The following is a 24,119-nucleotide window of genomic DNA, read 5'->3' as shown; positions in this document are numbered from 1 at the left end:
GCATCTTTAATTTATAGTATAACCAAGTGGAAAAACTTCTAACGATTTAATTATTAATTTAATAATTAAATCGTTAATTATTAAATTAACGATTTAATTATTGGAGAAGAAATATTCATGAATATTTATAATTACTATCATACAAAAATACCTCCGCTGGTTCATTCATAGAAATGATTGTATGATCAGTAGAGCTCTTAAAACAAATTCCAAAATCTTACAAAAAAAAGAAAGAATGGAAGGAAAACTTTTAAAGACGGCGCTTGATACGTTGTCTCTCGAAATCACGTTTCTTTGTGCGAGATCCTCGTAACAGCTGACAGCTCGTAAATAAGCAAGAGGTAGCGTACGTGGAGTGTAATGGGAGTTGAGTGTGAGTAGTTGGCGGTTGGAATCTAGAATGCCGTTGTTTGTTATGATGGCTTATTGCTTGGAATATTCTGTATAATATACGTCGAAAGCAAGGTATTTATGTTTTATCCATTGTATTGAATTATAGCATAATGAAACGATTTACGCGTATCATAAAATACTTTAGATAAGAATGAATGACGTACCAGTTGCTAGGTCAATCGTCTTGCGTGCATTGCACAATAGAATAATACAGTATATTGACATTGGCTTCTGCTTTCTTGAGTTCGTGTGCACTGAACATGTGTATCAAAAAATTAAATAATATAACTGCGACTTCTGAGATTTGTTAGCGACTTGCTTTTAAATTTAAATATAAAATGCTAAGTTGGAGATCGTACAATATGTCACGTTCTGGTTCATTTATTTATTATCATTTTTATTTAATTTTTTAATTTATGATAAACAAAAAAAAAATAACACGCTGGTTTTAACAGTATGTTTGTTTGGAAATAGCATTATTTATCCGTTACCCAAAGGTGCATGCTAAATTAATGAACGCGCGCGGGCACACACTCGTACTTTAAATAACCGATCTTTTTATCTATCTCTTCCAAATACGAATTATCAATCATTTAGCTGAGATTTTTATTTATTCTGGGGGGGAGGGGGAGCAAGAGTAAATATTTCAATATTTTCATATATTAAGTATTATTATTTTAGTTTTTATGAATCATCTATTTCTAATTTATGTTGACATAAAAAAAAATTAATGATGCTAGAATAGAAAAAAAAGTCTTCCTAGCATCTTGCATTTACGGTAGATCAATAGCAGTTATTGCAAGTTGATTAAATATTAATAAACAAAGTAATTACAAATCGATTACTACTTAGTGTTGTAGTTATTGTTTTAGGTACATCTTTTAATTCTTAGTATTCTGTCAGACTCTCAATGAGTGAAGTAAACGGTATAGATCTCTTTTACATTTTAAATCATAGAATGGGTGATCTTATTCATTAGAGTTAATCATTTCTTACATATATTAAAAAATCTGTTTCGACTAACTCGGCATCCCCATCGAGTCCCAGGACTCATCGCGAGTGGTCACTCCACACAGCATCACACAGTCCATCCACCTCTGCTCTGAACATCACCAAATGCATTTTTCTATGCTAATTGTGTGTTCTCCCGCTTGTGTTCCTCTTTTGTGAGAGGAAAGAAGAGAGAGACCCCTTTACGCCGTGAATTGAACCTAGGTTATTTCCAGTCAAAAGGTGCATATCGCGTCGCTCTTCTTACTGAGCTACGGAGGTGCATTTAATCTTTCAGGTGTTAACTGAATAACATTTTACAAATAACTAATGGAGTCAAGATTCGAATCGCGCACAATCATAAATCATTGTCTAATAATCCAGAAGTCTAGCGGTAATGGCAACAACTTCATCATGGATCCAGCTCTACCGACTATTAACGACACTAAAGTGATACTAGTGTTAATTGACTTGATTTATAATCCTTTTTTAATCTTATCATATTTATGGCGGTTATATGAATTTCGCTAATAATTTAATGCTTAGAAACAATGCAATTGTTTCTGAGCATTAAATGTACATAAAACTCACCTGACAGTTGTATAGGAGAATTCGCAGTCTTTGCTGCTATTCAACTGTTTGAATTTTGTATAATGAAATAACTTTCAATCAAGTTTTGTTTCAGGATGAATCTTTGGACTCCATGGAGGCATCTTGTAATAAAAACTATTAAATTTAACCAAACATAATATTTCTATGGGGAAGTTGAAAAATAATTACTATAGTAATTGTGCTAATACAGTGTGAGAATAAAATATAAAGAAATCTAAATAAAATATAAAGGAAATAAAGAAATCTACTGACTTATGTTGCCCTCAGAAGTGCGATTTTAGTATTATTATAATACGAAGTACAAATAAGATCTTACAGCATCACTGTCAGAATACAAATACTCATCAAGAGCAAAATGCTCCTTATGGTCACATGCAACTATTAACAGCATATAATGAAATAACTTTTCTCAGTAAAGCTGTTGTTTGAGTAAGCAAAATCGTCTGTAATAAAACTATTGTACCTAAGCACAAACTTGCATAGATGCTTAACTCTTAAGCATCTATGCAAAATTAAACATAATTAGTATGTAGTTATGCAGAAGCAATTCTTTTTGCATAAATTTTGTAAATAATATTTAGTATTTAAATAAAATCTTATGAACATAGTTGCATGCAGACTTGAACACCCAGATTCCATGTATGAGGAAAAAAGTGGTGAAAAAATTCAGAGGCAAATGACAAAGATTGTGGCAGGTTTATAGAATGCTCCCCATGAGAATAGATTGACAGTGTGTAGGCTTCAAAAACTAACTGATAGGTAAAAAAAAAAGAGACATGATAGAAGCATACAAGATATTAAAGGGTTTATAAGACTGACAATGAAGACTTTTTTCATTATATAGCAGGAAGAAAGGACAAGGGGGTCACCCACAGAAATTGTGCAAGAGTGCAATTAGCAAGGGCATCAGGAACAGATTTTTTGCTTGTATGGTGATGAATAGGTGGAATCAGTTACCAGAGGTGATTGTAAGTATTTCATTAGTGAATAAATTTAAGGAGAGATATTTTGTGAATAATGAATCTCTGGACTGATTGGAGATACCTGTATACTACTAACAGATGTGGTTCTTATTATATACCTTCTCTATTCCTACTTGTTAGTGCATTCTTCAACAACCACATAATCTAATGTGCTGTTGGCTAACTTTGCAATATGCCCTCTAAACTTCAACTTCCTGTCTACAATCACTCCAAAATCCCTTACCTCATCAGTTATGTGGGAATTTCAATTCAAATTTTCATTTCCATCAGTATAGGGCACAGCTTGTGATCTCTTTCCATAAATGCATCTTACACTTGGCCACATTAAGCTGGCAGCCTTTGCCAATACTGCTGGTCTATTTAAGTCTTCTAAAATCTGTACAACACCTTCATTTACCACACTGCTCTTGCTAGTTCAGCATCATCATGAAAGAAATTAATATTTTCTTTCAAATCATTGATGTACAAATTAAACAACAGACATTTTTTTATAAAAAAGAAAAAAAATCGGCTAACGCCTTTTTATTCCCGTATATAGGGAATAGGCAAGGCTGTTTAGCCCTATCTAACGTTTGGAGACTGAGTGGGCAGTTCAATCTCCACTGGTATCCAATCAGAGATAGCTGGCCTAAGGCTATCACTAATTAAGCAGCACACGGTGAAGAGAGACTGCTCAACAAGTGCCACCATCTCATGGTCCCTAACATCTTATTTATTGTCTGAAACAATGTGGGTTCTATGGTCGATTTTCTTGAGTTTATGGGACGAAAAACCCGAGTTTCTGGTAGAAAAAACTCGCTTGCCCATGTCAGAGATTGACTAACTCGGGAACCGGTCGAAAAAAGGCTTAGAAAAATTTCTTCTAGTCGCTGACTAGATTCAAAACCAAGAAGTCTTCCTTTGTACAATATTTTATATATATATATATATATATATATATATATAGTAAGAATTTATGCAAGGATAAGCAACAGTAATGAAAGATACGATTACCTCATCATATTGTGTAACCTATCCCCTTATTGGAAAACTCACTGGAATCAATGTCCGTCAATGGCTACCAGCTATTTGGTGGCTACTGATCATAATGGATATCCTGAAATCACTTTTTATTACTATTACAACTCCAAGGACTCCTCTCTCATCATTAAATTATGGGTAATTAGCCTCTTTATACAAGTACCTAAGTTGTGATGTTACTTCATGTACACATTTTTATTTGCTTACACTTGGATAAAGGATTAACCTCCCCTACTGGCTGAGGTGGATGAATTGTCAGACCAAATTACACTTCTTACCCATGTTATTCAACGGGTGTTACAGAATCATATCCAGATTTAGCTGGACATCTATAGATAATGGCCGGTTGAGGGATTAAACCAAGAATATAATTTCTTGGAATCTTTAATTTATAGTATAACCAAGTGGAAAAACTTGGGATACTAAGGCAATTAATGCGAAATCATTAGCCTCTATTTACAAGTAGCCTAGTCACGATGTTACTTCATATGCAAATGTGAAGCTCTAAACTGAAACCTTATCACTTGGTTATATTATAAATTAAAGATACCAAGAAATTATATAAATGTGCTTGGTTTAATCCTTTATTCAAGTGTAAGTAAACAAAAATTGTGCCTCAGCATTGGCTCTCCCCCCCACCACCAAGCAGAGCCATAATTTAAGTAGTGGCCCCACTCAGAGAGAGGCAAAGCCCTTCCCCAGGCAGAGCCGCTCATATCTCAGGGAAAGGACGGCCCCTTCTGCACAAAGCACATCCGTGAGAGCCAGACCTGGAAACAGCCTCAATTCCGACTTCATTGGCTACATCATTGCTGCAACCACTTCAACACAAAAGCACTTCAGTGGGAGTCAGACCCAGAGGTGATACTAAGGATTAACGATTAACATTTCTGACATAAAGGGTGAAGCAAAATGCTTTTCATACTCCCCGCTATCTAATAAGGAAACAATGAATGGAAAAATTGATGACCCAATTGCTCGCCCTGAACGAGCTTGAATATTGAACATCAGAATTTTGTTTAAGATGGCTTTTGGTCTTTTATGTTTGAAGTAGTCCATTGCTTCGTAATTTGCAGCTTCTGTACAGGAGAGCTTAACGACAGAGGAGAACAATTACTCCACTTCTGTAAAGCAAACGATCTAATGATTACAAACACATTGTTCTATCAATGCCCTAATAATAAATATACATGGACATCCCCAGATGGTAATATAAAGAACTGCATAGACTATATCATCATAAACAAACAATGGAAAAGATCAGTAAATAATGTACGAACATTAAGAAGTTTTGATTTTGACACTGACCACGAAATATTAACTGCCAAAGTGAAGTTAAAATTCAACAGGAAAAATAATATCAGAAAAGAAGAAAACATCAACCTATCAAAACTAAAAGATAGCTCAAGCAGAAGTCGATTTTTAGAACAGATGTGCTTGAAATTAAAATCCTCCATCTTCCAGAACAGCAGAAAATACTGGGAAGAAGGAAAAGAAACAGTGTTATCAATTGCAAAAGACACTCTAGGTTCCAAACCCAAAATAAACAAACAGTGGATAACCCAAGAAATCATAGCTACCATAGAAGAGAAAAGAGAGGCCAAGATACTTGTAAACCAACAAAATAATCAAGAGAATAGAAAAAAATACAAAGCACTAAAAAATAAAGTTGATAACCTATGCAAAAAAGCCAAAGAAAAATGGTTAGAAGAAAAAGCTAAGAAATGCCAAGAAGCATACCAACAAAACAACCTAAAAGTCTTCCATGATACTGTAAGAGAAATTACAAAGGAATTCTCAGCAAAAGCAGTGACAATGATAAACAACAAGATGACTGAAACTGGGAATATTGAATATATAAGAAAAATCTGGTCAAACCATTTTAAGACTATCTTCCACCAAGGAAACAAAACTACAATGCCAACAATAGAAGAAAATAATGATCACCACCCAAAAAATTTTACAAGAAGAACTTAGATATGCAATAAAACAGATGAAAAACAATAAAGCACCAGGCATTGATACTATCCCTACTGAACTGTGGTCATATGGAGGCAGCATAACAATAGAATATTTAACAACCCTATTCAATAAAATACTACAAACAGGAGAGATCCCAGATGACTGGAGAACTGGAAAGATCATCCCAGTATACAAGAAAGGAGACAAAAGAGACTGCAGAAATTACAGACCAATTGATTTACTCCCTCACGCCTATAAAATGTTCATAAGAATTATACAAAATAGATTAAAAAACACCTATGAAGAAATGATAGGCATAGAACAAGCTGGTTTCCAAGGAAACTATTCAACAATAGACCAAATTTTTACATTGCACCAACTAGCAGAGCTCAGCTGGGAAGACCATAAAGAACTATATTGTTGTTTTGCGGACTTTAAACAAGCTTTCGATAACATCAACAGAGAAATCCTTCTTAAAATTCTACTAGAAAAAGCAATAGACAAATATATAATACAGTTTCTGATAAAATATTACTCTAAGACAAATGCAATAATTAAAAAGGGCACACTCACAACAGAACCCATAGAGATCCAAAAAGGAGTAATGCAAGGATGCCCATTATCCCCATGCCTATTCAACATATATCTAGAAGAAGTTGTAAAGAAGGCAATAGACAATGAGCCTGGAATCAATGTCAATGGTTTAAACATAAATAATATCAAATATGCAGATGATCTCGTCCTTCTTGCAAGAACCCCAAATGAACTACAAAAGTTGATCAACAAGCTAAACGAAACCTATAAAACATATGACATGACAATAAATAGACAAAAGTGATGAAAATAGGGAGGAACAGAACTACCATCTCAGCCACCCTAAACGGAGAACAAATAGAACAAGGAGACAACTTCATATACCTTGGATCAAAACTAACAAATTAAAGAAAATCTGGAAAACAAACAAGATATCTAAGCAAGCCAAAATCAAATTATATGAAGCAATAATTATACTAATAGTCATCTATGGAGCAGAAGCATGGACAGTTAAAAAAAAAGAGAGGAGAAAAAACTGCTGGCATTTGAAATGAAATGCTTAAGAAAAATAAATAGAACAAGTTGGAGATAGAAAAGAAAACAAACATCACAGTCAGACAAGAACTATTGTATAAAAAGACAATAATAGAAAAAATTTAGAAAACAACAACTGAGATGGTTTGGACACACTGTACACATGGACTCAGACAAACTTCCTAATGTCCTAATCAATACTTTTCCAACTGAAAAAAGAAGACCTGGAAGACCAAGAATTACCTGGCTGAAATTAATAAAGAACATCTCGGGATGCAGAACATATAAGGAACTTTTTTGAACAGCAAGGAATAGAGAAGACTGGAAGATCCTGCTCAAGAGTAGACTCAACCCATCTTAGACGGAAGAGAAGAAGAAGAAGACAGATGCTTCTGAAAAGAACTTTGTTGCTATAGTGTGAGTATAGGATGAACCATCTGTTTGTAGATAAGCAGTTTGATTCCAGTGTTTAGTCTACTGTTCCTGTTGATTACAGGATAGAGTTGAGCAATGGCAAAAGCCATTGATGCCTTTACATAGAGAGCCTTGATATGGCAGCTGAAAGATAGCCTTCTATCCAGTAGTACACCAAGGTATTTGACTTCTGTTTGCCATGGGATTTTTGTGTTAAATAGGAAGATGTCCCCTTTAAGAAACATCGGTCTTCTGGTGAATAGCATGGTTACTCTTTTCTGGGGACTCACCTGCAGTCCCCAGAAAATTTGGAGAACCATTTTTCAATCAGTAGTAGGTTTTCTTGTAGTTTTTTGATGGCAAGATATGGCTATAAAGATCTGGCTAATATTGCTATATCATTCACGTAAAGGGCCATGATAGATGACAATGGATTGTGCAGGATATCATTGTCAGGTTCGGTGCTAATAAGGATCCTTGTGGGACTCCAGCCAAGATACGTTTCTGTGCCAAAACTGCACCATTGATCTTGATTTGCATGCGCCTGTCAAAAAAGGTATGATTTAATTAGATGAACCATTTCCAATGGTATTCCAGTTGAGATCAGTTTATGCAATAATCTGAAATGCCAAATTTTATCAAATGCACTGGCTATGTCAATGAAAACAGCACCAGTGCATTGATGCCAGTTGTGTCCAATTGAGATGTATTCAACTAGTCTGTGTATCTGTTGTGTGGTACTATTGAATTGACGGAACCCAAACTGCTCTTAGGAAGAATCTTTAACTTGTGTAAGGAGGCTTGGAGGCTGGTAAGAATGACTTTCTCTGCAATTTTACCCAAATTTGAGATGAGGCTGATTGGCTGATAATTTTGAGGCAGGTGTGGGTCTTTTCCAGTCTTGTGGATTGGAATTATATCAGCCACCTTCCAACAGGAGGGGAAATGTTTGAAACGGAGGATGGAATTATGTTGGTCAGATGTACAATAACTATGCGAGGCAGCAGTTTTATCACCTTGTTGGTGATGCTGTCAGGTCCAGGAGCCTTTTTGTTTTTTAATTTCTTGATTATATCATATATTTCTGCTGGTGATGTGGGTGCAATTTGATTGGAGCAGGTTACAGAAGATTTTAATGAACATCTGATATATTGATAGATCTTGTAGATGTGATTGAAGTCTAGATGTTCGTATGAGGGTTTACATTGATTATCTAAGTTTTCTTATTGCTTTGGCTTTATCTGCATCAGTGTGGATGAGGCCTAGATTTGTTTGGAGGGGGGAGAAGAGATTTGTTTTTGTTTTTGATCTTTCTGATTAGATTCCAAATGGAGTGATTGTCAGGAGAGATAGAAGACAATCTTTCTTCCCAAAGTTGACTTCTATGTGCTTTAAGGGCATCTCTCACTGCATAATTGAGCCTATTCAGGATTCGTTTGTCTTGTGGTGCGCGGGTATTGTGAAATCTTTTTGTAATGTCTTGGACAGTATGACTGTGTCCAAGACATCAGCCGTGCCATACGTATTATGATGGGTACGTTCAGTGGGACCATGTTGTTGGATCCTACATAGTTAGCAAGTATGTGGCCGTTTTTATTGGTAGTACAACTGTTCCTGGCAGGATCCTTGGTGTTTAAGTTACACCGGCAATGATGACAGGCTCTCTAATGCCCAGGATGGCATTCAAATCTAAGGACAGTAATGATTTTAATGGAGGATTGTATGCTTCATAGATTTTTTAGTCTACCAGCCGAGCTCGTGAGAACCTCTACACATGTAACCTCTAATCTAGAGGTTACAGGTGTAGCCTTAGACATTTACAGAGTGATGACTAATGTAATTCTTGATTAAAATGGCAGTGCTGCTGCCTCTGTGGATCAGCCTGTCAGTTCTGTACAGATGATATCCTCTGATTTTGGGGTTGTCCGATGATCTCATATGCAGTTTCACTTATCAAAACTGCATCCGGCTGATGTCTTTTGGGTGAACTCTTGGAGCTCCAAGACTTTATTTCTGAGGCCGTTCGCGTTCCACGTGATAATCTGCAATGAGTGTGGATTTAGTTTATTCCTGTTCAAGAGTAAGCACTGTGAGGATGGTTTGTGTATCCTTTAGGAATCTTTTAGTAGAGAATGGTGTAGGATTGGATCTGCTGAAGTCTAGTAGCATATTTGCCAAAGAAGAGGTGATTGATAGCTGTCAAGTTTGTGGTACTAGCTGATCCTGTTCCATTCTATTTTTTGGGTTTTGAATGCATCCCCTGTAATGGCTATGTGTGGGGCCACCGCCGTTGGCACATTTAGCTGGGGTGGTTTTTGGATTTGTGCAGATATTGGTTGGGTGGCTGTCACCACATTTTAGACATTTAAACTCGGCCTTACACATTTTCTGGGCATGGCCAAATTTTTGATATCTGTGGCACTGACCTGTTGAAGCCCTTTTCTTTAAGGGTTCTGGGCTGATTCTCAGTCCACAGATGGACATCAGGTCATATATATGTTTGAAATCTTGATTGATCTCAACTAATACTAGTGGCATTGGCGTCTTGTCTTTTTTGGTCATTCTGCTGACCTCGATGGGTGGTAGGTCCTGATGGTGTTCATCAGGAGCCACTTCTTCTGTGGTTATATTTTCAGACACTCCTCTGAGCACTATCTTCAGATTTTTTTCTGGACCAAGTACTGAATGCCTCTGGCATTCATTTCTCCTGTGAGTTTTCGGTAGTCTATCACTGTGGTGGGCTGAATCTTGATGCCGTCAGTGACATCTTTTGCGTAGTTATGAGATCTGTAGATCGGACATGGTAGCCCTTAGAGTTATCCATTTTTGTTTTTCGCACAGTATAATCGGAGGTATCTTTTCTCTGGTGGAGGCAGAGTCCGAAGCGGGACCATCTTCCATTCCATCCTCTTTTGGTGGTCCGGAGGCTGTGGTTTTGCGCTTCTTGCGCACATGGACCTCCGTGAAGTCTGAGGAGCAGAGATCACCAAGTCCCACCTCTTATCTCCTGGAGCATTGTGGTCGTCACCCCCGACATAAGAGTATAAATTAAGTTCAAATTTTTTGAGAATCTTTTTCAGTATATTTATGACTACTCCTCTGTCCACTGACTCTACCAGGGCATCAGTGTCAACCACACTCATACCGAGAAAACAAAGTGCAAAATCATTGTTTAAGATCGTGGGTCCTTGTCCCATAGACCCCATCAGTGGTCTACCCGCAAAGAGAATCTGGCAGCCAGATTCTCTTTGCGGGTAGAGAGAGAATCTGGCAGCCACAAAAGACTGTCAGCAAACCAAGCGTTGGAAAAATGTGCAAAGTAACAGCAATTTTTAGTTTTATAGTACCCTAATAAAATGGGAAAAGGAGTGTCAAGAACTCACTTGGCCACAGAGTGAAAACCCATCTTCCTAAAATACCATACATCTGTTGTGTCATTCGTTTTCATTATTATTAGTATGTAAATATCTCGCAACTTTACCTTTATTCACTTCTATTTATTCTCGTGTCCTAACTACGCTTAAGATCCTAATTTAAACTTTGGCTTCGGTGCTAGTTGCAGAAACACTATCTATACAATTTGGCTGATTCCTAGATTGATCAAGAGCATTAATTACTTAGACAAAGGTATGCCTTGGGCAGAAGACAAATCCTTTGTTTCGACTGTCTGGAGTTACTTCCCGATAAGATACTGGCAAATTTATTTGTTTCGCTGTGCCAGCCAATGCCATTAGGTTAGAAATACCTCTTAACCAAGGAAGAGCTCTCAGACAATATGCAGAGATAATGAATCTATCATTAATACCTAGTACCGAATTATTTATATCACTTTCAGTAACTATCATTTGCAGTCGTGGTTTTAAACATGCTATTCTGTTTGGCTCAGGTTCCAATTAAAAAATGAATTGTACATTGAATTTATTCTCAGGCCAAGAATCGGGTAAAATACACAGTATATTTATTGAAGTCATAAGAATACATATTTACATTCATACACTCTACTAAAATAGTCATTCTAAGTTAAGGAATTGTTTAAGACAACTGAGTTTCAAATCAACTAGATTCAATCGTGAAGCCTTTCTATAAAGTTAAACACTACCTTCATACAATACACGGATCTAAATTCTCATCCATATAATTACTCTACTAGGATTTATCAATCGCCTTGTAATAACATACTTGAGACAATTCATCTAATGTAACATCCTTTAAACAAATGATCACAGGAGTTATACCGCTGCTACCTATATTAATCACTTAAAAGTCCTACACTAGAATGTCTTTGTGCATTAATTCACAACATTTCATCTTTTCAAACAGAAAAGGAAAACAAAAACTTTACATTACCACATTACCAACTCCTATGATGTTTAGCGGATCTGTTACTTAGTTCACAATTCAGCTTGTACTGCTCGATCCTTTTCTCTCAAATTGTAATTAGACATCTCATTCTGGCTTTGAACCACGTGGTCACTCAAGGAGGTCATTCGATCTGGTTATCTCGAAAGCTGCCGTTGTGCCGGTGCTTGACATACTCCATCGCTGCTTGTCTTGTTTACATTGCCTTCTCACTATCATACTCGGCTATTCCTCTCCAAAGTCGTACCGAGCCTGGAATCTGGAACAAACTGGTGTTGACATCAAACAGCAGGCAATGCGGCGGGAGAGAGCTACCCGACATCCAAGAAAAAAAAAGCCATGTGTAAGGAGTGCAGACTCCTTTTATGTTGCACCCTTTGCATCCTCTTTACTGCTACATTTTCTGCTCGGCACTGATCCTTCTTTTTTGCATGAGATGTACTCCACACCGTGTCTTCTTGTGCACACGGGATGATCTTCTCCTTGGCGTCTTCTGAGAAATATGAGCTCGCCGTGCAAGTGCTACTGCCGTAGGCTAAGCATTCACTTGAAATTTCACCAGTGGACTTCTAACTTTTGTTTTATATACTGTGCCCAGATTTGGTCACCTCGGTTCCTTCTTGATGGGGAGGAGGTGGAGAGGATCCAGAGGCGAGTGACTAAGATGATAGCAGGTCTATGGAATGAATCATATGAGAACAAGTTGAAGATTTGTGGGTTGCAGAAACTAGTTGATAGGCAGAAAAGGGAAGATATGATTGAGACATTCAAATTGCTAAAGGGATTCTATAGGATTAATTCAGAGGATATTTTTGAGATCAGGACTGGTGGTGGGAGAACTAGGGGACACCTATAGAAGCTGGGCAAGAGTGTAGTTAGCAGGGGTGTTAGAGCTGGGTTCTTTACTTTTAGAGTGGTAAATGAGTGGAATAAGCTGTCAGAGTCTGTTGTGGGTGCTATGATGGTGAGCGAGTTCAAGGCAAGGTATGATAGATACTGTGAGAATGTCGTATAGTTGTGTGGACATGATGTTTAGGGCCTCCCTCGATGAGTCTAAGGACTCCCTGGAGTCGCCCGAAATAATAATAATAATAACTATTGTGATCTGTTTGTAAAAAAAAAAAAAAACAATTAAAAAGGTGTTCTATGTGAAGTATTTATCACAATGTAAAAACCTTGCCTTGAACTCGCTCGCCATCATAGCACCCACAACAGACTGGCAGCTTATTCCACTCATTTACCACTCTAAAAGTAAAGAACCCAGCTCTAACACCCCTGCTAACTACACTCTTGCCCAGCTTCCATAGGTGTCCCCTAGTTCTCCCACCACCAGTCCTGATCTCAAAAATATCTTCTGAATTAATCCTATAGAATCCCTTTAGCAATTTGAATGTCTCAATCATATCTCCCCTTTTCTGCCTATCAACTAGTTTCTGCAACCCACAAATCTTCAACCTGTTCACATATGGTTCATTCCATAGACCTGCTATCATCTTAGTCACTCGCCTCTGGATCCTCTCCACCTCCTCCCGATCAAGAAGGAACCAAGGTGACCAAATCTAGGCACAGTAGTCGAGATGAGGTCTTATCAAGGCTCGGTACAGAGGTACAATAACTTGCTTCTCTCTGCTCGTCAAGGTATTTTTCAACAACCAAGTGAGTTGATGAGCTGATTTAGCTACTTTTGCAATGTACCCCCTAAACTTTATCTCCCTATCCACCAACACTCCCGAGTTCCTGGCCTCATCAATCTCCTGGAGTATACAGTTCCACCAATGTGGTATACTGCTGCTAATCTTTTCACTCCAAAATGCATAACCTTACATTTTGTCACATTAAATTGATATCCATTCTGCTTATCCCAGAACTCCAATCTATCCAAGTCATCCTGCAAGATTTTGACATCTTCTGCATTCACTATCTCCCTACCCAACTTTGTATCATCAGCGAACAAATGAACTGTTCCACTTAGATCCTTCCCTATATCGTTAATGAACAGATTAAACAGCAGTGGTCCAAGAACAGAACCCTGCAGCACACCACTAATCACAGGCCGTCTTTTGGACTCTACTCCTGAATAAACTACTCTTTGATATCTCTCCATCAACAGTTAAATATATTTTTGTAACTCCACTTTAACGGCATTCATTTATAGCCCTTTTTTACAATTTGCTTCTTTATTTAAACACAGCTATCTCTTTGTTGATTTGTTATGTTTGTTAAATCTTGAATGAATTATTTCTATAATGAAAGCACTTCATTCAAGATCTAACAAAGGTTTCCCCTTTCTCTAAAAAATTTAACAAATTTTTTTTTTCCAAGCTATCCTTTAATTCTCTGGAAAAGACCTTTCCATTTTGCCTGGGTCTTAATTCAAACCTATCCTTCGTCAGGAATATACATGCTGAGGTTTCCCTAACTGTCTTACTCATACAGCATGCATTTCTATGGCCCCTTAGCCTTTTTTAAGATATATATACTTGTCACCTAGTTTCTTACAGGTTCTCCTAGTCTTTCTTTCAATACTGACATAGTTAACCCCAATCTTCCTTTATAGATTGCATTCTGTTTCTTGCATGCAGTTTTTTCATCCACAGGTGCCTTAACCTCTTTGGTGCCATCTGTACCTGGGTATTCTTTCTACTTTTATGGAGAGATCTGATCTGATTCTGTTTGAATGCAAGCCACACGGGTTTTTTCTCCCTCAGTCAGTTCTACTTCATTCTCATACTGGGACTTGTTGCTTAATGGGGTGTTTCCTTCACCCACAGTTTGTTAATTTTGGTCCCTCTTGATAATTCTCCTTCTCCCAAGAAAACATACCTCTCCTCTTGTATAATCACATGAGAACTTGTATTTCATCAGAAAATCATTTCCGAGTATCAATTTTCAGTGTGGGAGAGTGGTCCTTGGCAGAACCAAAAACTCATGCCAAACACGTTATATTCTGGTAGTTTCACCTTCAATCTGACTGACTTGTATGCATGAATCGTAGAGGGAGATATTCCTAACAGTTTAACAGGTCTTTTTAAATATATGACTCTTCTTCTCACATAGGGCTCTATCTCTCTAAAGTAATTTTCTGATACGATGGGGGCTTGAGGTGAACCTGTGTCCACCAACACTCTGAAATCTCTACCACAAATCCTTCCTTTTACATTAAGTCCAAGTGATTGTTCCTGATATCGTTGTCCTTTTCTCCAATTTTGTTTGGTACAAACACAAGCTTTAGATTCTTCACATGGATCTCTTCTGGAGTTCCGTTTCCTGCTATAGCAATTGTAGGCTAAATGCCTAATTCTATTGCAATTGAAGCATCTTGGAGGTTCCCTCTTGTCATTTCTCTCAATATCTCCTGAGGATGAAGAAGACTTAGCAGTATCTCTAGTAGATAATTTTGCCAGCTACTTCATCACCGCGTCTAATTTATCGAGCAAGTCGCTGCAATCTTTCAACCTTCCTATGAATCAACTCAGTGGTTCTCTCATCTTGAGGGCAGGAAAGTTGAGGGTTTTTCACAGAGGCTGTCATCAGTTGGTTAAGCACTGCATCGAGGCGTTCCATAACAGGCTGTTGTAATCATTCGATTTCCTGTTTAATCAAGGAGCGAACCTCATTTTGATTGGGAATACTTCTTGCTGATTCAGCTCTATCTCCCTCGTTTCCCCTCTTGTGTTTTCTGTCTCTCCTTCCTCTCATGACATTCCCTTAATGCTTCTGGGTGATTGCTAGAATCTTTCTCCCCTTTAATCAGATTAATAAATCCTGCAGCAGCTGTGGGACGAATGTCTCCTAGAAGTTGTTCTCTTTCTTTCACTGCGTTGTAACACTTTTCGATATTGGTTATGTCTCTTCTAAAGGCTGTTTCCCTCACCCCTAGTCTGAAGTGCTGAAAGACTGGCAAGTCCAAGTGGGGTTTGTCCACTTGAGACACTTAGGGTACTAAGTGTCCACTTGAGACACTTAGTACCCTAACAGATTGCTGACCCTCGCAAGGGTCAGCAATCTGTTATGGAAATATGATATATTTTCCTTGTCCTTTTGTACCATCCTCTGGAGCTTCCATAAGTTAGGCTCCAGGCTCCTTACTTTTGAGAACTGTGAGATTAGGACCTCTTTGAACTTAGAGTAGTCCAGGGTCTCCTTCAGGATTGGCGATGAGTAGAGGAAGTTTTTTGCCTTCCCTACTAACTCACTGCATAGCATTACAAGAAGTTGGAAATCTGTCCATCGCCTAATCTTTCTCAGTTCTTCGATGTAGACAATGAATGTAATTACGTCATCTGTCTCTCCTCCAGAGAATTGCGGGAATACTTGTTGAGGGTTTATGGTTCTGAAGAACTCAGAATCATTCATTTCAGAGCTTTGGATAGTGACATACCTGTACTTAAATTCACAGTTAAATTCCTCAAAATATTTCTATTTATCTTAGTAGTACCCTGATTTCCTGACTTGAATTCAAAACCAACTCGCTGCGATCGATCGATTTATCTTATTTAAGCGATCTAATCGCATCCTGTCTGTTGCGCCATTTGTTGCGTCTTTCCTTTTTTTTTATTACTATATATATACAATTAATAAAAAAAACACAACACCACTGGTCCTCATGGTGGGTGAAGCCTACATAGCCATCAGACCTCATGCATTTTTCATGCAGAGGAGGAGACCGTAGGTTTCAGACTGTGTTAACTGCAGTGCAATGTGAGTTTCCCAAAAAATCTTAATATGAAATTCAATCAGGTACAGCCTAAAATAACACATCCGATCACATCAAAAGTCAATATGAATTCTCAATTCCAATCACTAGTGGAATAAAATAAACAAACAAAATTTATCAGTACCTTGATACTCAGCTTGAAGTAATGCAAAAGTCATATTTTCATATACGAGTAGCCATTAAATTACCCTGGATCAGAGAAAGATGTTAGAAACGTTTTCACTTGGTTATACTATACATTAAAGATACCAAGAAATAATATACTTAATCCTTTATCCAAGTGTAAGCAAAAACAAAGTTTGCTTACCACGAGTTTCCCCAGTCCTGAAAATATTTCAGGCACAAACTTTTTTGGTTACACTGGCATAAAGGATTAAACCAAGTAGATAATTGGTATCTTTTAATTTATGGCACATAGATATCTATTAAGCCACAAAGAACAGTTTAATTTATTAATAAATTAACAAAAAAACAGCACCACTTTAATTTTTAAATGACCCAGTTCTTATAAGTTAAAATCTATGATTTCACAGGTGTGGTACATTCCACACAGGAGTCCTGAACCATTTTCATCTCACCCATTGCCTAGTTCACATCCATGGAACACATTTAGTATTATCTGTAATCAGTAAAACACTCAAATTAAAATATCTTAATTCAGAACTGATAAAGCAAAAATTAGTAATTAAAAATAAGCAAAAACCAAATATATAATAAACTTAAGTAATATAAGTATAAAAAATTTAACCATCTAAAGTAGGATTAATCCCCCCACACACACCTCCTTCAATATTCTTACTCATAGTTTGCTGGATTTATATCTAAACTAGATGAGCTATAGCTTAGGCCTCACACCACATACATTTTCAGGCAAACACATCAGTTTGTCTTTGAAAAGCTATTACACCAAAAATTTACCACTAGAAAGAGCCCTCTTAAGAATTATAGCTTAGGGCCACAGCAATCTTGAATTCAGTCTTACCTGCTTCATACAATTTTCTAGTACTACTTGAGGTTTGCTTGTGGTGCTTAGCAGTAATTGAGAATCTTTCATGTAGATTCTAGATTATATCCATATCTGCAAAGGTGTTATGAGACTTGGTTTTTCTGCTTCTTGGTTGGTGCATTGCATGTTTTATTATTATTATTATTCAGGCTTCCATGGAGTCAAAAGACTCATTGCAGGAGGTCCTTCCTAGGAAACACAAAGTCTATCATACCACTCCTTAAACTCATTGACCATTCTCACTCTCACCACTATCAGGCAATTCATTCCATGTTTAAACCATCCTCCATGCAAAGAAACCACTCCTCACCCTCTTGCTCACAGTTTCCTTCCGTAACTTCCAGGAATGGCCCCTTGTCATCACTCCTTCCCATTGTTCAACCAAGCGAAAAACTCCCCAGTTGCAGGCGTAGACTTTCGTTGGCATTCTGTTATTTGAGGTTTATGAATGGCCAGACAGTTATGATTTGTATTTATTAATTCTCTTGTTTAAATTTTAAATTATACTATTTACCCCCTGAAGATGTAAATCCTACGATTTACGAAACTTGTCAGGAACTATTATTTCAGTGTTTTATATAACTGAATAAAAAAAAATGTGGTGTAATCACCGAAATATATCTTTTGAAACTCCCCGGTGTCAACCCTGTAACCACCCCCTCAACAGTTTAAAAGTCTTAATCATATCACCTCTCCTTCTTCTATCCACCAAACTCTGCAGTCCACATTCCCTCAGCCGATCCTCATAATTATCATTGTAGTCCTGACACCATCTTTGTTATCTGCCTTCGTACCCTTTCCACAGTTAATTTATCCTCTTCAAATCCTGGGGACCAAATCTGAGAACAATAGTCCAAGTGTGGTCTGATCATAGACTTATACAATGGAATGATAACCTTCTTATCTCTGCAGGTCAGTGTCCTTCTCATAATAGCAGCAATCCTCTGTGTTACCTTCACCACCTTTGCAATATATCCCCTAAACTTCAGGTTTCTATCAATCATCAACCCCAGATCTCTTGTCTCCCCTACTTCCTCCAGTATAACTCCTCCCATAGAGTATGCAGCATCCCATCGATGTTTCCCAAACCTCAAGACCTTACATTTTGCTGCATTAAACTGACACCCCCATTCATTTGCCCATCTATCTTGCTTATTTAAATCCTCTTGCTTGGCTACCACATCTGCACTATTACTAATAACCCTTCCCAACTTCACATCATCTGCAAACAACTGAATTTCTCCCTACAATCCACTGATAATGTCATTGATATAAAGGTTAAACTAGGTCCCAGTACTGGTCCCTGAGGGACCCTACTTGTAATCCTCTGCATCCTTGAAACTGCCCCACCAGACACAACTCTCTGATACCTATCAGACAGCTAATCCTGAATCCAGTTGACCAACCTGACATCCAAACCCATGTGCTGCAACTTAAATATCAGTTTATTATGTGGCACCCTGTCAAATGGCTTTGCTAAATCCAAGAAAATGGCAGTATATGCTTTTCCTTCATCTATTGCTCTTTTAACTTTATTATAAAAGGCTAGCATATTACTAAAACAAGAGCACCCTTTAACAAATCCATGTTGACTCTCACAGATAACATTATCCTTATCTCTCCAATGCTGTATATGGTCCCTCACTAATTTCTCCAACATCTTAACAACTACTGATGACACACAAATTGGCCTATAATTAGACACTTTCAGTCTGCTACTGCCCTTATGCAATGGGACTATCTTACTTTCCTTCCATTCCCTAGGCACCTTTCCTGTAGCCAGACTTTCATTGAAAAGCTAGGTCAAAGGAGCTGTTAGTGCCTTAGCACATTCTATCAAAACCCATGGTGAAATACCATCCAGTCCCACAGCTTTACTTACATCCAGAGTACTCAGTATTTGGAACACGCTCTACTCCTGCACCTCTAAACCTCGAATCTGCCCTGTCTGTCTAGTATTAAAATTTACTCCTCCAGGATGAAATATTCCATAAAATGTTCATAGAACAATTCCACTATGTCCTCTGGATCAGTCACACTATTCCTATTTTTATCCCACAATGTCATTCTTCCACAATCATTTCTCCTCCTACTGGCCACATAGCTAAAAAAAAAATTCCCTAGGATTTTCTTTTGATCTTAAGGCCGATCTCTTCTCATATTCCAGTTTCGCCTTCCTTACCATGCTAGTCACTCACCTGGCCTGTGTCTTATATTCTTCATGCATTTGTTCTTCACCCGTCTCCTTATATCTCTTCCATAGCTTCTTCTTCACATGCAGTTCCTGTTTAATAGTGTTTGTTATCCACTTTACTTCAAATTGTGTCCTCTTCTTCACTTGTGGAATACAGTTTACTATTGCTGCTAACAAATATTCCTTCACATTATTATATAATATATTATAATCACTATTATAAACACCTGCCTTATAATTCCAGATATGTTACCGGCTATTTGATACTACTGCGTGTGTATTCATCTTTCTAGTGAAAACCAACATGGTCGCTCTCTCTAACTCGTGGGAGAGATGTCATCTCAGTTATTATCAACTCTGCTGATGCTGTGACCAAATCCAAAACTCTTGAATCTCTTGTTCCCTCTATTACATGTTGCCTAAGACATTTGTCCCTCAAGAATTCTAGAAATTCCATTCCCTTATTGCTGCATATAGTTGCAATAAGGGAATGGAATCTCTCTCTCTCCAATTTATACTGCTGTAGTTAAAATCTCCGATAACAATCATTCTTCTTGCACTTGCCAAGCTCTACTGTCTAAACATCTCCTGGTCCCCACCCTCTGTGCTCCATGGTTTGTAGCAACACCCCACTAAATATCCTGTCTTGCCCACCTCTACTGACACCCAAACCCATGACATCCATGTCTCTGTGATCCCAATAATCCTTGGCTAGGTTGATGCTATCAGCACCACTAATTCCTCTCCTTTATTCCAGATACTCCTGGCATTAGTGTAAAGCATAAAAATGCCACTTTTCTATGTCCAACATTATCCCTCTAGACTCCACTGGGCTCAGCGTTACCTGATGTCATCCCTCTTCTCCTAAGTACCCATTCCGACAAGAGGCCACCCCTGCTACCATTCACCCTGGGCTTTCTAGTTTCCCTGCATTGACACACTGACTCTTTCAGAACAGCAATCTCTCCAGATGCCTATGTCCTTCCTCATTCAAATGCAAGCGGTCTCTTGCATACAATTTCTTTCTGTCCTCAAATGCCCTCCAAGCATCCACATATTACAGTCCTCTCTTCTGACACATTCTAGCTATTATGTTATTAAATATTACTGCTCAGCTCATCATTATCATATCTAGGCAACACACTATCTTTCTTCTCTGCATCTTCTTTTGTACCACCTCAAGTAAGAATCCCATATCTCTCTCTCGCTGCCCAATTTACATTGCCTCTCAAGTCATTTGTTCCTACCATCACAGTCATCTCATCCACCCTGTCACTCCTTTTAAGTGCCATAGCCACACTTTCTATCGTTTCTCCAGACAAACATTCCTCACTCGTCCTATTTTGCACACCACGGATCATTGAGTCCCCATACATTTTATATTAACAATTGTCATGTTGCATTACAAGTACTTACCTAACTGTTCTGTGTCCTGTGGAACCTAAGGCTGAGATCTGTCTTCTGCAGTTAACCTTACATTAGTTGTATTTTACAACTAATTCTGCTGTTCTATCAACCTACCATCCTATTTGTTTCCTCCTCTGTCATGTCTTTCCTTCTTGGATCCATGTCAAAGTTGTCTCTGAATCTTAATGAGGGATGATGGTCACCAGGAGACACAAGCAGATAAAATAGTTGAGTTACTATTTAGTGACCACTTTTCAAGGGTATAGGCTCTGACCAGGCTCTTTAATTTAAGTCTCAGCTCTGGTAGTGTTCCAAGGAAGTGGAAAGAGGGCAAAATAATTCCCTTGCATAAGGTAGGTTCTAAGACTGCAATAGCAAATTATAGACCAATCAGTATCTTAGGTGTGTTGGTAAAAGTATTAGAAAAATTAGTCAAAAAGAGAATTCAAAAATGGGTGGATTTTATTTATTCGTATGGGTTTCCCCCATTCCTCATCTGTCCTCTAGGACTGGTTGAGCCCTCCTAATGAGCATTATGTATGTATGATTGTAAATCCGTTTGTGTTCACGGGCCAGTTTGCTTGTTCTGAGGGACGAAAAACCCAAGTTTCTGGGTAAAAAAAAAACCCTTTACCTCCGTATGAGACCAGCTACTCACCTTTACTTGAAAGAGTCCAGATAAAGGTTCCTCGCATCATGAATGAAAATTGAACCCAGGTTTTTTGACCAAAAGTGCTTTGTCTATACCAACTGAGCTCCAGAGACTCCAATGAGTAGATAAAAATAGGATACTATATGTGGGTCAACATGACTTTGTTAAAGGTCAGTCGTGCGTTAGTAAATTACTATTTGTAATAGAGTAACAGCTGAGTTTGATAAAGAAAATGGCTATACGATGATTTTGCTGAATTTTGCAAAAGTATTTGACAAAATACTACATGGAACTTTGGTATGCAAATTAGAACAAATGGGGATGGACATGTCACTAGTTGAGTAGATCAGAGGGTGGCTGCTGCTGTACAGATACCAAAAAGTGGTATATGAAGGGGCAGAATCGAGGCAAAGACAGGTCACTAGTGGTGTGCCGCAAAGTTCAGTGCTGGGACCATTGCTGTTTATTTTGTACATAAATGATATAGGAAATTACCTTTCAGGTTATTTTCTATATTCACACACCTTCACAGTTTAATTTGAAGAAATGTCAAGTTATGGACTTTGGGAAAAAATGGATTACAAACAGTGTATCACGTTGATGGCACTGTACTCCAGGAAATAGATGAAGCTAGAGATTAGAGGTGGTGGTAGACAGAGTTAAAGTTTAGAGGACATGCTGCTAAGGTAGCCCATTACATTACTTAGCTATTGAAGAACATATTAACATGTAGAAATAAGAAAGTTGTTATTCTTTTGTATGAGGCTTGATATGTCCACATTTGGATTACCGTACTCAAGTCTAGTCCCCTGGGTTTCTTAGAGATGAGGAAACGGTGGAAATGATCCAGAGGTGACTAAGATGGTGAATGACATGTGAAATGTTCCTTATGAGTATAGATGAGGATGTGTGGATTGCAGAAGTTAGTTGATAGGAGAAAAAGAGGAGAAATGATATAAACCTTTAAGTTGCTTAAAGGCTAGAGGGACCAGAACAAGGGGTCATCCCTGGAAGTTGAATAAACGTGTGGTTAATAGAGGTGTGATGACGATTTTTTGCTTGGAGTGTTGTGAATGAGCGAAATAGGTTGCCAGAGTCCGTTGCGAGTGCTTTGTCTGTTAATAGGTTCAAGGAGAGGTATGATAGATTATCTCCTGCGATGAGTCTTTGGACACCATGGAGTTGCCTGTATTATTATTAATATTTTATTATTATTATATTTCCTCTGTTTATTCTCATATTTCAATGCGTTTCTGTATGCATGTTTCCCTTCCACCAGTAGTGCTTTTTTTCTGTCTGTCATTTATTATATACTGCAGCTAAAATATTTTTAATATTTTGCATAAACTTTGTTTGAAAACTATTTAATTTAGCTTCTGTTTCTTTCTCATTTTCAATGTCTCTGATCCATAGAATTATATAGCCTTGGCATTACTTCTGAAAATCTTTATTTTGATTTTATTATAATGTTTAAATGATTTCCTTATATTATTCGATCTTTAGAAAGCAGTAATTGATTTTACACTCTTTCTGTTATATTCATGTCAAATCTCTAGCTGCCGTAGCGCAATTGGACAAACAGCAGAACATTGCACCCTTCAATTGGAAAATACCTGGGTTTGATTCCCTTTGTGATGGGTGGGGTGGGGATCCTGATATAGGCTTTTTCATTTGAAGGTGAGTTAGCTGATCTCATATGGTAGCAGGGTTTTTTCTCCTGGAAACGTTGGGTTTTTTATCCCACATACAGACAATCGGCCTTCAGAACACACACCATTTACAGACAAAAAATACTGTTATTGGTGATGATGGGTGATAGATAGCATTGATGGTAGTAGTATTAATTGAGCTTTGTTACTTGGAGAATTAAGTAGTAGTGGAGAGGATGAGATGTATTTAGCAAAATAGAGTAGTGTGTCCTCCCACGTTGAGTCCTTGAACTCCCTGGAGGTGTCACGTAATAATAAGAATGTACCTTAGCTAAGTATCAACATTAGCTCTCAAGTATGTAAAATTCTTCTACTGCATTAGTCCATTTTAATTTCTTTCTCACATTTATTGTTCAGTTTAAGAACTTTAGTTTTATTTATATTTATTCCAACTTTTTCAGCTGTTTTATACATGCTTCTGATTTTGCATATATATCATTGTTTTGATGATATCAAAACTATCTAAATATGATATGATTCCATGTTATTCTTCTCCTTATACAATGTAACTTATCATAATTTTCGGGGTGGATGGTAGCAGGGGTGCCCTCTTGTGGGAATGGGTGCTTGGGGGGAGGGAGACGACATTAGATAACACTCAGTTCAGTGGGATTGAGAGGGGACAAAGATAGG

The 24,119-nt window shown here is 37.7% G+C and overlaps 1 protein-coding gene across 1 annotated transcript in view; it reads left to right on the top strand.

The window, feature by feature from the left end:
- The first annotated feature begins 367 nt into the window (after window positions 1-367).
- The window catches only part of Oatp30B (Organic anion transporting polypeptide 30B), a 386,218-nt gene continuing 362,466 nt past the window's right edge, over window positions 368-24,119 (top strand). Inside the window, exon 1 of the mRNA XM_090393536.1 lies at window positions 368-465. The gene's annotated coding sequence lies outside the window, so the exon portion shown is untranslated. The remainder of the gene's footprint in view (window positions 466-24,119) is intronic.

Source organism: Typopeltis vanoorti, chromosome 5 (genome assembly GCF_054136105.1).
Source record: "Typopeltis vanoorti isolate ZY-2024b chromosome 5, IOZ_Tvanoo_1.0, whole genome shotgun sequence".
Taxonomy (NCBI): domain Eukaryota; kingdom Metazoa; phylum Arthropoda; class Arachnida; order Uropygi; family Thelyphonidae; genus Typopeltis; species Typopeltis vanoorti.
The sequence above is the reverse complement of the archived record's forward strand: the minus strand, read 5'-3'. Positions and strand labels throughout refer to the sequence as shown.